The sequence below is a fragment of the Panthera onca genome, chromosome B3 (genome assembly GCF_046562875.1).
Source record: "Panthera onca isolate mPanOnc1 chromosome B3, mPanOnc1 haplotype 2, whole genome shotgun sequence".
Taxonomy (NCBI): domain Eukaryota; kingdom Metazoa; phylum Chordata; class Mammalia; order Carnivora; family Felidae; genus Panthera; species Panthera onca.
This window is the reverse complement of record NC_138344.1, coordinates 138,914,618-138,930,094: the sequence shown is the minus strand read 5'-3', so window position 1 is coordinate 138,930,094 and position 15,477 is coordinate 138,914,618.

Sequence of the window (15,477 nt, the reverse complement as noted above, 5' to 3'; positions counted from 1 at the left end):
CTCTAAATTGCATCCCGGGGGAGGGGGCGCCCGGGGGGGGGTGTTCAGTCGATGCAGCGTCCGACTTCGGCTCAGGTCACGATCTCCCGGCTCGTGGGTTCGAGCCCCGCGTCGGGCTCGGTGCCGACATCTCGGAGCCTGGAACCTGCTTCGGATTCCGTGTCTCCCCCTCTGCCCCTGCCCCGCTCAGGCTCTGTCTCTCCCTGTCTCTCAAAAACGAATCAACGTCAAAAAAAGTTTTTTTACGTAAAAAAATAAACTCAAAGAGGGGACTTTAAGGAAACAAGCCCAGAGGACGCCAGGGTGCAGCAAAGGTAGGGGGAAGGCCACAGCGCTGACAAGCCTCCCAGACACCTAGCTGTGGAAAGGAGGAGAGAAAGTAAGGCCGTAGCTGAAGGGGATGCAGGGTCAGGGGGATGTTTGTGGTTCATTTTGAGGTAAGAAAGCCGGCAGAAACACCGGCTTTTAAACCTCGTCCCGCAGCTTAGTGGTGGATCCCCAGCTGCCTGGCACTCGGTGCAGTGCCAACCTTGTGGTCATTTCCTTTTCCTTCTTAATGTTTACTTATCTTATTTTGAGGGAGAGAGCGCGCGGGAGGCAGGGAGGGGCAGAAAGAGAGGGAGACACAGAATCCCAAGCAGGCTCGGTGCCGTCCGCGGGGAGCCCGACGCGGGGCTCGATCCCGGGAATCCTGAGCTCACGACCTGAGCCGAAGTCGGGAGTCTGACGTTTAGCCGACGGAGCTCCCCCCGCCCCGGGCACCCCAAACACGCGCTCATTTTCACAGGGCAACAGCATGTTCACGGGGAACCGTGGATTAAATCCTATCCCGCGCTTCCTTACATTTGGGCAAATCAGGTCCTTTGGGGACCTTCCGTAAAAACCGTTTGGGTTAGAGATTTAGAAATAACATTGGGTCTGGCCTTACAGCACCTGCGGATGAGTTCCCCGCCCTTCTTTAGAAAGCAGTTCTTGGGAACACATCACCTATCGGCGTGAGTTTCCAAACATATCATAAAATCGTTTCGACCTATTTAGGCTGAAATGGGCAGAGCAAATGGGAGGCTTATTTTCATTGTAAACAGATTTTTTTTTTCTCTCATTTATATCACGTCCAGGCGAGAGAGAGCTGGCCATAGGGACCCTGCCACACTAAGCCATGGCCTCCCGGGGCCACGCCGTGGTAAGTGAGAAGCTAGAGGGACCTGTCAGATCCACAGCACAAGACCCGGGGGAACGGAGGGGCGCCCGGGTGGCCCCGACCGTTAAGCACGCGGCTCTTGATTTCGGCTCAGGGCGTGATCTCCCCGTTCGCGGGCTCGAGCCTCACCCCGGGCTCTGTGCTGACGGCGCGGAGCCTGCTTGGGGTTCTCTCTCTCTCCCTCTGTCTCCGCCCCTCCCCTGCTCTCTGCTTAGTGCTCTCTGTTGTCAGGCAGGATCTGAGACTCTCCACGGTGTGTTCGATCCCGCTCTGGAAGCAGCTGCAGGAGCACAGGAGACCCCGATTCCCGGCGCCTTCGCCAGCCACCTAGAGCTGTTTCCCGGAGCTCCGTCCCCGCCCCCCCAGCCTTCGTCTCCATTTGCCAAACGGGCACAGACACAGACACTGCCCCTCCCCGGGTGGCCTTGGAGACCAAATGAGAGACTGAGCCCCAAGCACTCACCTGGCACCAGGGACGTGGTGAACCCTCAAAAACAAGATCGGGCGCGACCCCCGCTCGCGTGCGTCCAAGGCCCCCTGCCCCCGGCCCAAGCGGTTTGGAAGGACTGTCGCTTACCCCCGGTCCGTGAATGTGTGCAGAGTGATTGCAAACCCCACTTCTACCTCTGGGTCCACCCGGGCACGGGGAGGAGGGCCGCAGAGGCTTCGTCCCCTGGACGTGTGGCCACAAAGCTCTCCGGTGACAACCGGGGAGTCGGGGGACAGGGCGCAGACCTCTTCATTAGAGGAGTTTTGCCTCCTCGGAGCCGTCTTCTCCGATGCCAGTGTCCTGCCAGTCAGTTTTCTGCTTCCCATATTCTTTTGTTTTAGTTTTTTTTTTAAATGTTTACTTGTTTTTGAGAGAAAGAGACAGAGTGTGTGTGTGGGGGAGGGAGGGGCAGAGAGAGGGAGACACGGGATCCGAAGCACGTTCCAGGCTCTGAGATGTCAACACAGAGCCCGACGCGGGGCTCGAACCCACAAACTGTGAGATCACGACCTGAGCCGACATCGGACGCTCAGCCGACTGAGCCACCCAGACGCCCCCCAACTTCCCACATTCTTATTTGACACGCTCCAAAAGGCGCATGATCATTTCTGAATAGATTACCTGATATGTTTTCTGTGACAATAAAATGAAATAATAGCTATGAATATATGTGATAAACAGTAGAAAAATAAAAGTAAAAATCTACTAAAATAGAAGTCAAGCCTTAGAGATAGGTTTATTGTTTCCTGTGTTTTACAAATTTACCATAAAGAGTGTATATTACTTTCATAACAAAAAACAACAATTGACTTAAAAGTGCTGGATGTGTGATGAAAAGCTACAAACATAAACACCAGTGTTCACACCAAAAAAAAAAAACCAAAACACTGTGTTGGACTTTTATCCTCTTCCATTTTAAACTACTTATGTTACTCAGGCCCACCATGTACAGTTGGTCAGGTTGTGCACTGCAAAAATAAACCGAGCCGACCAGCAGGAGGGTGGCTAGAACCCAGCAGGGGCTCTGTTTGTAAACAAGGCACCCCAGCCTGTGACCAAATCTGCCTCAAGGAGCACCTTTTCCTAACTTGCCTCAAGTCCCCACGGATGTTCTCACTGCCCTTTGACTGCCATTCAGTGTTAGCACTCTTCCCTGTCCTATTCTCCACTCAGGGACACACGACACACTACTGAATGTGTAGGTGAGGATATGTGGCCGTGAAACGCCAGACAAACAACAGGGAAAGCGTTGTTAGCATCATGACCACAGGCTGCGTTTTTCCAGGTTGGGAGCGCTGATGCCAGCTGGGGAAGCAGGTGAAGGATTCACAAGCGGGTGCACAGCATGAGCGCAGGGGAGACACGCGCGGGGAACGACAGGCTGACCGGCAAAAGCCGGGAGGGAGACCAGAGGGCTCTGAAACGAGCTGGCACGGTGAGCGGGGTCCGGGGCATGGGTGCTGAGCCTCAGGCCGGCCCGGAATGTGGCTCCACCTGGGTCACACGCGGGCGGGAGGAGCGGGTGACAGTCCCACAAGACCACCTACAGTGGCTGGGGGGGCGGGGGCGGGGAGGGCATTCCTCCCAAAGGGAATCAGGTGTCGGTCCCAAGAGGCAGCACGCCTAGAGGGCGCCTTGATGGCAGAGGTTCCAAGTGGGACTTTTGAGCCCGTGTCGCCAAGGCTGCCTGCGTCTGCGAAATCACGTGGGGGGGGAGAGGCCGCTGCCCGAGCTGACCTCACGATGCGGCGAGGAGCTGTGTGCATTGATTCCTCCTACCAAGGTGGACAGACAGCCTACTTCTCTCCCAGGGGCCAAAGCCCACCTCCAGAGAAGGTACCAGAAACATCCTCGGGAGAGCCCCGGGGAGGAGAAACAGGGAAGGAGAAAACCCTTTCTGAGATGGGGGAGGGGGGAGCAGGAAGAGAGACCTCGGAGTGGGGCCACACTCCCTAAAACTGGCTGGTCAGAGTTGCCAGCCCCCCCCCCCACCCCCGCCCCGCTACCCCGAGGGTGGGAACTAAACCCTGATTTCATCTCTCGGGTTTGTGACTCCGTGCATCTCTCGCTCCTACCTTAATCCTGCAAAACTATATTTGGATGTTAAAAAGAAAAAAAAAAAAAAAACTAGGTTGGATGGGGAAAATAGGCAAGATATAAAATAGTTACTAATTTTAACACGTTTTTTATAATGAAGGCGCTGCTTTGAAAATCTTCTGTTTCCACATATGTGGATGATTTAACTTGACTTATTAACTTCAGTGGAACTGGAAGATGTTTTTCGCTTCTGACAAGTCCCATGTTCTGAACGTGGCACAGCTCGGTCCCCCAGCTGTTCCTGTGTGTGACCCCGGCGGGAGCCGCCTTGAACCGACTCGTCTCGAGAACTTCTGAGGGTGTCGAGACGGGCCCTTGGGACGCCCCCGCCCTCACCGTCAGGGTCTGGCGTCACGACCACAAGGCTGCCACCAAGGTACGCGAGTGCTCAGTTAGCAACAACTAGCAAGAAAGAAAAACGACCAATTAATTCCCCAAAATGAACTTTTCGCCATCGCGTGGATTTCTGTTCCCGAAAACTCCTGGAAAGGTAAACCAGGGAAACTGTGCCTTCTCATGTGTCCTCACCTGTGCACCAGGGCCACCCCGAGCCTTTTCCCAACTAGAAGAGTTCACAGCCGAGTCAGGAACGAAGTGAGCTTCACTGACACCCGTTGTCTCCCGGGGCCCAAACTTGCTCGCCTGTGCGTTTCAGCTGGAACCTGCAAGTTCTGTCGGAATTCCCCGACTTCAAGGAAACCCGCATAATTCCCAGGTCAAGGAATGCCCTTGACGGCTGCGTGCCCCTAGCCCCCGCTGCCCCGCACCCGGGCTAGACCCCCTCAATCAGCACAAAGCATCCTTTTGGAAATTTTTCTGCTCGCCTAGAGGGGAATCTAGCTAGATGTTGGGGTGACCACAGCAGGCTTCCTGCCCAGGAACCTCCACAGAATCCCAGAGATGGGTGAGCCCCTGCCAGTGACCCCCCCTGAGGGGCCGCTGTCCTTCAGCCCAGGTGGTGGCTCGGCTTGAACAACCCAGAACTGGCTACTTAGGGCCCCACGGGCAGGAAGATGTTTACGTCGGGCAAGAGAAGTGTTGGGGGGTAGAAAACAACGGGTAAAGATCCACCATAAATGTGGATCCAGGGGTCTCGAACTCAGAGGCTTCCCGGGGCCGGGTGGTCATGAATATGGTACATGAAAATATAGGTGAGTAGGATGAAACCTGTCCCTGGAGGGGGCATGCCTCATCCAAACAGCTACCTGGGGCCTTCACAGGCCAGAAATCCAGACGCCTCTGTGAAATCCACAGTTTTAAAAAAAAACATCCATGAATTCAACCCTTAAAGCCTCATCTGCTGGGTCCAAATTGGGAAGACAAGTTTGTGGCTCCAAACCGAAAGTCAAATCCGACACGGTTCGCAGAGCCTGGGGGTGCGTGATCCCAAGGGGCTCAGCCCGGAGTGAAAGGTTCAGCCTACGAAGAGGCACACGTGAGTTTCAATGTCAAGAAGCTCTTTCTCCCAACGGAACTGCCTTCCTCAGAAGGCGGGGAGTGAGTTTCCCATCACTGGAGGGATCCAATGAGAAAACGCACAAAGATTTGATGGGGAGCCGGTAGGTGAGCTTATGAACCAAGTGTAAAACCTCTTTTATTTTTTTAAGTTTATTTATTTATTTTGAGAGAGAGAGAGAAAGCAGGGGCGGGGGGAGCAGAGGGAGAGAGAGAGAATCCCAAGTGGGCTCTGTACTGTCATCGCAGAGCCCAACGAGGGGCTCGAACCCACGAACCAGGAGATAATGACCTGAGCCGAAGTCAAGAACGCGACGCTCAACCTGCTGAGCCACCCAGGTATCCCAACCTCTTCTAATAAAAGTAAAAATGTGGCAGAGCTCGTACTATGTGTGACTGTCGCTCTCGTATCTTAGCTCTAAAACTAAATGCAGCAACCCTGTGTCCCCCCCCCCCCAGGGACACGGGTGCCCACGGGCCCTCCAGCACCCCAGACACGCATCTGCTTCGGGTCCGGGCGTGTGGGGCTCCCTCTGCCGGTGACACAGGTGTCCATGTGGCCTCCCTTTCTCGTGCCGCTTAAGGCATTCCTGAACTCTCAGCCTTCCAGAGAAGCAACTCCTGGCCAGCCCGACCTAAAATTGTCACCCCCACGCCTCCTTCTCCGGTTTCTCTCTCGCCACGGCACTTAACCCCAACTAACATTATACACGGTCATTTATTTATGACATGTTCTTGGTCATAAGGAGGTATGCCCCTTGATGGCATGACCTTGATTCAAAACACATCCCTACCTTTTGGAAGAGCGCTGCCCAAATAGGTGCTCAAGGAATATTTATTGGATTAGCTCACTGAATGATTTCAGCTGGGCTCATACTTGCCTCTAGGTCGTATTAACACAATTATTTAACTTATATATTGAATAAGAGCCCAAAATGCTGAAGAAACGTAAGAAGCGAATTTAGGTACCCTCTGACTTTCGCGAACACTTTTGAACGATGATTCTTCCCATCTATTCTTTGTTAGTTAAGAAAGCAACATACTAAAGAAGGTCTAACATGTGTGTAATCGTCTAATGAAATGCCACTACTAATAAAATAGCTATGCGCCATCTCCCCCAAGTAAAAATATAACCGGCAGCCTCAGTACCCCGCCCCCGCCCACCTTCCCCCTGGTAACCGTCAGTTTGTTCGTTATAGTTAAGAGTCTGGTTTTTGGTCTCTCTGTCTCTCTCTCTCTCTCTCGCCTCTGTTCGTTCTAATTGGGTTTCTGAGGTCTGTTCATGCTGATCACTTGCTGGGGTTCACTCCTCCCAAATCCCTTGTGGTATTGCATTGTCCGAATATCCCACCATGGCTCCTTCAGGGTACTTCTGAAGGAGTCGTTGCCCAAACAATTACCATTTTCTAGAGTGAAAGGGCACCGAACATCTCCAGAGGCACCACGTTAGAGCTCCACCACTGGAGTGGTTGTTTAAGTTTAAACGGATTACAGTGGAATAAAATTTAAAATTCACTTCCTGGGTGACATGAGCCGCATTTTAAGGGCTCATCGGCCACTTGTGGCTAGTGGCTACCATATTGGAGAGGCAGATACAGAACATTTCTGTCACAGAGTCCCATCGGACGGCGCAAGCCCAGAGTACGTGAGTAGGAACGCAAGTGGGAGACCATGAGGTAAGAAAATACCCAACTTCACTAGGAAGATCGGGCTGTCCACACCCGTTCACCCTCTGCCAACAGGACTGAAATCCCTACTGCTTCGTGATAGGTAGTTGCGAATTTAATAGCGTACTTCCCAGTTTCTGTCTTGTGTTTTTTTATCTTCTGCCTTATGTCTTGTGTCTTGTTTAATAAAACCTCCCCAAAGGTCATGAAGATATTCTCCCATGAGTTTAGTGTTTTGCCACGTATTTCTGAGACCCCCTCGGAACTGAATTTTGTCTGCGGTGTGAAATAGAGACCCCCCCATTTTTCCATCCAGGAATGTGGTTGTCCCAGATCACCAAATTAAATCCTTTCTACGCTGTTTCTCAGTGTCTGCCCTATCACACATCGGGTCTGCATGTGATGTGAATAATGTCCTGGACTTTCCGTTCTGTGTCACTGGTCTGTTTGTCTGTCCCTACACCAGTACCTTGGTTGGTCTTCTATAACTTCAGGTAAGTTTTTCGGTCTGTAAGATCAAGCTTCCCCCTTTTGTTTTCTTCTTCCAAAATGTGTTGACTCTTCCTGGCCCTTTCCTCTTCCATATATGTGTTAGAATCAGGTTGTTGCCTTAAAAAAAAAGAATCCCCTTGGTATTTTGATGGGAAATTCACCGAATCTATAGACCAGCTTGGAGAATTGCATTTTACTGTACTGACTCTTCCTCTCCACGAATATATCTTTTTGTTTTTAAGTCTACAGATTTTTTTTTTAATTTTATTTTTAATTCTTTTTAATTTACATCCAAATTAGTTAGCATATGGAGCAACAATGATTTCAGGAGTAGATTCCTTAGTGCCCCTGACCCATTTAGCCCATCCCCCCTCCCACAACCCCTCCAGCAACCCTCAGTTTGTTCTCCATATTTATGCGTCTCTTCTGTTTTGTGCCCCTCCCTGTTTTTATATTGTTTTTGTTTCCCTACCCTTATGTTCATCTGTTTTGTCTCTTAAAGTCTTCATATGAGTGAAGTCGTATGATTTTTGTCTTTCTCTTACTAATTTCACTTAGCATAATACCCTCCAGTTCCATCCACGTAGTTGCAAATGGCAAGGTTTCATTCTTTTTGATCGCCGAGTAATACTCCATTGTATACATATACCACATCTTCTTTATCCATTCATCCATCGATGGACATTTGGGCTCTTGCCATACTTTGGCTATTGTCGATAGGGCTGCTATAAACATGGGGGTGTGTGTGTCCTTTCAAAACAGCACCCCTGTATCCCGTGGATAAATGCCCCGTAGTGCAATTGCTGGGTTGTAGGGTAGTTCTATTTTTACTGTTGTGAGGAACCTCCATCCTGTTTTCCAGAGTGGCTGCACCGGCTTGCACTCCCATCCACATATATATCTTTATTTGTGTAATTTCAATTTCTTTCCATGGAGTTTCACAATTTCCTCCATAAAAGGCTGATCCATATTTGATATCAAATTGACTGCTTGAAATTTTATAAATGTTTTGCTGCAAATAGATTTTTGCCTACATTTCCTAAGAGCTTTTGTTGATTTACAGAAGTGCAACTGACTTTTGTACATTGAGTTTGATTCTATGCTCTTATGAACTTCTAACTAATTCTCTTGATTTATTTGTGGGTCTGGGGAGTGAGGGGTTTAGGTAGACCATCATGCCATCTTCAAATAGAGATGATTTTATTCTTTCGTTTCTCGTGTTTATGCTTCGCTTCTTTTCCTTCTGTTTGATAACCCCCTCAGTCCTGGCTGTTTGTACACCCTCCTCCTGCCGTCTTGTTCTAGACATAAAGAGATTGCTTTCAACATTCAAGTGTAAATATGGCCTTTGCTGTAGGATTTTTTAGGTATCCTTTATCAGATTAAGAAAGATCTCTCCATGGTTCAAATTTGGCGAGGATATGTCTTATGAAGAGATGTAGAAGTTTACTCCATGTTATCTGCGTGTATTGAGATTATCATGGGGGTTTTCTCTCTTATTTCGTTAATGTAGAGAATTCCATCGGTGGATTTCTCCATTGGAAGACCAACCTCGTGTTCCTAGAGCAAACCCAACTTCTTCGTGATGTATTACGCGTTTTGTAGGTTACTGAGTTGATTCTGCTAAGAATCTTTGCTGCATTTTGTGTGCGATGTGAAACAGAGACCCCCACGAGTGAGACTGAGCTGTCATTCTTCTTTGTTGTTGCTAATCTGGTTTTGACACGACAGTGAAAACAATTTCATAACACGAATTGGGGACTGGTCCTTCCTTTCCCTTCTCTGTAAGAGTTGGCGCAAGATGAAATTATTGGTTCCTTGAATATTTGATAGAACTCCACTTTCAAATCATCTGGTCCTACTGCTTTCTTTGTGAAAAGGTGTTTAACCGCAGATTCAATTTCCTTAATGGTTACAGAACTATTTCCTCTCAAATCAGTTATGATAAGTTATATTTTTTCCTAGCATTTTATTCATTTAATTGAGGACTTTAAATTTATTGGCATACATGTTTTATTCATAATACCCTCATCAATTTAATCTCTGCATCATCTTTTTTTTAATTTCTAGGATAATTTATTTGTGCCTTCTTCTCTTTTTCTTAATTAACTTTGAAAGAGTTTTGTCTATTTTATTAATCATCTCAGAGAATCAACTATTGGCTTTGTTTGTCTTCCCTTATTGTATGTTTATTTTCTGTTCCATTAATTTCTACGTTTACTTGTTTTCTTCCTGAGAGTTTCCTTGGGTTTAATCAAGCTGTTCTTTTTCTCTTTCATTAAACGACTTTCTCGTTAATTTCCAGTCTTTTTCTTTTCTAATCCAAGTGGATTTCCCCCTTTTCACAGCTTTAGCTTCATTCATATACCACGACATACATACCTGTGTTGTCAAACAGTTCTAAGCATTTATTTATTCTTTTGTCCCATGAATGGCTCAGCAGTATAATTTTAAATTTTCAAACATGTGACTTTGTTCTAGTTACATTTGTGTTATTGATCTCTCCAGTTATTGCGATCTGCTCGGAGATGGTGGTCTGTTGATGCGTGCGGTTCTCTGAAACCAGCCGAGGCTGCCTCAGACCGGAACAGCGGCTGTTCACCCGGACCGCACCTTTAAAGCCCCCTCGGTAGCTGTGCAGAGTCCTGGTGCCCAGGACATATTTCATTCTGGCTACATCGGATGCCCGACATCACTTGCTTTTCTTTTTTTTCTTTTTAATGTTTATTTATTTTTGACACAGAGACAGAGGAGGGGCAGAGAGAGAGGGAGAGCTCTCAGCACAGAGCCCGACGCGGGGCTCGAACCCACGAGCCATGAGATCATGACCTGAGCCGAAGCCTGAAGCTTCACCGACTGAGCCCCCAGGCGGCCCTTTATATTTTAAACCTTAGATACGTGTTACAGTTTTATCTCAAAACATTACATCTAAAACCATCGTATTACTCTTGGAGCTTTTATTCGTATGAAATGACTATCTTAACTCCTTTAGGTAATATTTTGTCTAATATTAATATAGTGTATCACCTCATTTTCGGGGGGATTAATATTATTCTTTTATTTCTAATATCCCATGGTCTTATCTCTATTTTCCCCATATAACTCTCTAACCTCTCTCAAGCCGTACCACCCCTGAGTGTCAGTTCAGTATCCATTTTCTGTCTGTACAATAAAATAAAATGGACCTGCCTTTTTAAAAACATAGATGAGGAAAGAAAAAGCCTGGAAATTAATGAGAAACTCGTTTAATAAAAGAGAAAGAGAACAGCCGATTAAACGCAAGGAAACTATCAGAGTCTGGAAGTCAGACTCTTTTCCTAATTTGAGCTCAGTTATTCCAAATAGTCAAAATTGTGATGTGATATTCAGCATGAGGCTTCCAAAACACATGGTCTCAATAAGACATGTGTCCCCAGGGAGAGGGCATGGACGAGATCGTGACTGCCTGGAACCATACAGGTCTGTCCGGGTCCAATTTGTAAAAATCACCAAGGTCCTTCTCCCACTGCAAAGCTACTAAACCCTTGAAAAGAGCCGCATTTTAGTCAGTGTTCAAAAAAATTAATAGAGGTATAATCCCCAGGGACTGAAGGAGCGAGGCAAACCACCGCCCATCTTCTGGCAGCGGCCTCTGTGTGGGGGGCTTAGCAACTTTTCGGGGGGTCCCGGTCCTCGCCGGCCCACCTCCACAAGCCTGGAGGCGCCTCGGCCAGTTGTGGGGAAGCTTTAAATCAGCTGCTGGGAAAGTCACTGGCGGAATTATCCTCAAGGATACAATTACTGCGCAAGAAAGCAAGACTGTGTTTAAGAAGTCAGAGTTCAGACATTCCCAAACTTGAAAACGTTTTCACATGCCGTCACTCAAATGCCTCATTTTTTTTTTTTTACGATTAATAAATTGTTTTCAAGGCACCTGTTGCCAATACTTAATTTTCATTGAGCAGTTTCTAGCGAACGTGGCCAAGTGTCAGAGTATAGTTCCTGCTTGATGTTGCGTATAATTTTTAGGATATTCTGAATGGCATGTGCTAATTATTTAGTACAATAGCTAATTTTATGGCGCTGAAAGACTGTAACAGAAGGGCTGTAATTACTTATAATAGGAATGTCTCGTTTTTTGTTAAAACCAAAGTGTGGGAGGCAAAAAAGAAAATAAAGGATAATTTTACACTATCCTCGGAAGAATGAAATAGTTAATATTTTCAGGACTTTGTTACTAGTAACACTGGAAGACTAACCATATGTCCTAGACTTCGAAGGAAAACATTGTAGCTTAGCGAAATTTACAGCAGTTTCTAAAATACGTGTTTAGATTTAATTTCCCAAAGCAGATGAAAATCCTTTTTAAACTGTGTCTTGTGCTACGGTTTCCTGTGTAGCATAGACGTTCCTAAGAAAGGAGGAGAAAATTGTTCCAGATTTTCATGAGCTACAGGGCCTTATTTGAGGTGCGCGGAAGTAATGAAAAAGTGGCCTATCGCAGGGCAACGGAGAATTCACACAGGTAGCATTTCACTCCGTTCTCAGGACAGAGGGCAAGAGGGAAACTGAGGCTCAAAACCCTTTGAGAGCAGTCCCACGGGTTTTAAACTAACGCCTTTTGATGTAGGAATTCACTCCCGGGAAAAGCACCCCAAAAAACAGTCACAGATGTGGTGTCCCATTCATTTATGTATCAAACAAGAATGTTTCCCTCAGCATTTTTATAATCATGAAAAATGGGAAGCCATCTAAATATTGAGAGACCGTTTTTTAAGTTATGACGGGCCCAACCCAGGGACCTCAAGCTGTGGTTAAAATTATATTTTTTTAAATTTTTTTAATGTTTATTTATTTTTGAGAGACAGAGCTCGAGGCAGGAGGGGCAGAGAGAGAGGGAGACACAAAATCCGAAGCAGGCTCCAGGCTCTGAGCTGTCAACACAGAGCCCGACATGGGGCTCAAAATCATGAGCCATGAGATCATGACCTGAGCTGAAGTCGGACGCTTAACCGACAGAGCCACCCAGGTGCCCCTTGTTAAAATTATATTTTAATGAGTAGCTAGTAAGAGGGAGAAAGGCTCATGACTTAATACTAAATGCAAAAAACCAAACGTACATCTGTAAAAATTATATTATAAATTGATATAGCAAAAAAAAAAAAAACTACTTAGAAGGAACGCATTAGAATGTTAATTTTTTCTGGGTGGAGAGTTTACAGGTAATTTTAATTTTTTTTTTCTCATACTTCCTCTATGTGTGTGTGTGTGTTTTATTCTACAATAAACGTTTTCTAGTTTCCAAGAATAAAAATACCTACTGTCTGGAGACATAAGCATTAAGGAGGCAACTTGCAGTCAAAAGCAGAGAGCTGAGCCAGACTCTCGAAGCATCTCCGGGATCCATTCTTTTTCTAGAATCACAAGCTTCCGTGGACTCACCCAATGAGGCCCTCTCGGATGCAGCTCTCGTTCTGTTCCATGATTTTCCACCCAACCCTCCTCCCTGCCCAACACCGTTTCCCCGGATTTCAGCCTTTTCCCTTCTGTCCATCCCTCACTCCTTGCTCCTAACCCCGCCCTGCTGGAGACCCCGCAGTCCAGCCGTCTGCAGAGCTGGCTGAGGAGACAGCACGGTGGTGGGGGGCAGCCCGCTGCCAGCCATTAATGATTCGAATGTACTCGCCAACCCCAGACAACATCCACATGACTAGGTCTGCAGGCAAGGTCACTTCTAGCTGTGCAGACGAAGAAATTAAAAATGACCTCACTGGCCACAGGACTTCAGACTGACCCATGTCTCACACACACACACACACACACACACACACACACACACATATACACATATACATATATACACACATACATGTACATACACATACAAACATATATACACATATATACATGATAACCACAGAGGGGAGAGAGGGAATCAGGGTGTTTGCAGCAACAAGGTGACCTGATGGGTGCCCCCCAGCTGCTCCTGGCAACTGGAAGCCAGACCGAGAGGTGGAGGCTAGAGCTGGGGACACCGGAAGGCTTTGCGCCCGACCACAGGTTTCTCCGGACCTCGGTTTCTTCGTGCATCACATATGAAGAGTATCTCTCGGTCTGCCCTATGGTGTATTCAGGTAACATTTATTGAGCACCTGCTGTGTGCCCGGTGCAGGGCAGAAGAGACGAGGTCCCTGCCCCCATGGAGCCGATGCCTTCGCGGGAGAGAGTGACGACAAATACAGAAACACATGCGTGTGACCCGCTGCCGCAGGAGGTGACAGGCGTCGGGAAGTAAAGCAAAGCAAGGGAGGGGTGGAGGGACGAGGGCGGGCAGGCGCCTTCTGAGGGCCTCAGGCAAGACCTTGCTGCAAAGGCGATATTGGCAAAGACCTCCTAGAAGCGGGAAGCACGAGCACTTTGAAGGTGCGACAGACGAGACTTCCTGACGAACCGGACCAGGTATGGAAGAGAAAGAGAGGAATCAAGATTATCTATCCAGTGTGGACGCGATCAGACCATGGATGAGAGAGCACTTCACAAGCTGCGAAGCAGGAAACCGCACCGAGCAAAGGGCCTTGCAGGCGGCGAATGTTCAGTGCGGTTCCACTAAAGCATCCGCAGTCCCCCCCACCAAGTCCTCGGTTGTCTGACCCGTGAGGTGACAGCATCGGGCTGAGCCCTGATAATGACCATGATGTTGACGATGAGGTCCAGATGATCCCGTCCACATCCGTCATCACCCCCACACTCCCACCTCCTTTTCCCAGCGGCCTTCAACGGAGGCGCCCAGCAGAAAGCTCTCCCAGGGGCTTCCTCCAAGGTGGCAGTCCGGCGGGGCTCTCAACCTTTAACACGTTTGACACAAAAATCAGCCCCTGCTTCTCCTTTCCTTCTACTGTTCAAAAAAAAAAAAAAAAAAAAATGCTCCTATTGCTAATTCTTCTAATTTGACTTGACCCTGAGTGTGCCCAGAGACCACACTCGGTTTATTAGAGGAGAAACACAGAGAACAACTGATGTCGAAGGACCCCTGCAGAGCCGGCGAAGACAGAAAAGCCGTGGAGGCCCGGGATTCAGGGGCCACCCTGGGAGCCCAGCTCGAACTCACCCTCCAACCCCAACACACGGAGCACGTGACCGCCCTACCTCAAGCCTTCGCCCCAAGAAGGGTGGACGATGCGATCAGGTTAAGGGGAAAGCAGTGCAAGGGGAACGGGGGCAGTTCTTGGAATATTAAAAGCCGCTCTCCCAGGGGAACCTTTTCATTGCTTCCGCTACGACCTCTTTCCTCCTCCTTGTGATTTCGTACAGAACAGCAGCACCGGAGCCGGTATAAAAATCCCCGTCTGCAACCCCCGGCATCTAGATCTCATTTTCCGTATCTTTCCCCCAAATCACAATCCATTTGCCTGCAAAAATTACTCTGAAAACTTCAATTTTCTCCCTTGTTTATTCCTCCCCACGTTCTAACGTTGCATTACTTGTTGTTAATAAAAACGGTTAAACCATTCAGTTAACTATTTTGTTATCAATTGCCATTTATTGTGAACAAGACTTCGGTTATTATGTTATTGAAAAAGCATTTGGTAATGTGCTTCTGGAAAACAGCTCTACAAAAGAGTTTATTAGTGCATTAATTATATGACTTTTGAACCCCCAAACAAATGTAATGATAATACGAAATATGTCAGCCTGGTTTGCCAAATGCAGAAGACTGTGATATTTCTTATCCTAAGTGCCAATAACATAAATAAGTTTGTTTTGTTAGGCAGGCGTCGAAACTAGCATATTCACTTCCAAATAGCCTTAATATTTATTATAATGCCAAAGTAATGTCAACATTATTTACAGATTAGGAAAAATAATTTAAGGCTTGAGCAAACTTGCTGTTGGACTGTAACAAGTTTCCTGATCACAGAAATATTTATTGTGATGCCATCGGTACCCACACACGACTGTTTCCAATAATGAGCAAATACGATGAACTTTTAACTGTTTTAAGTCTTGTCAAAATATTTTTCGGTAGGACTGGAATCTTCTGATGTACTGAGTAACGCTATTGATTATACTGTGTAGTTGATATAACCCCACCTTTT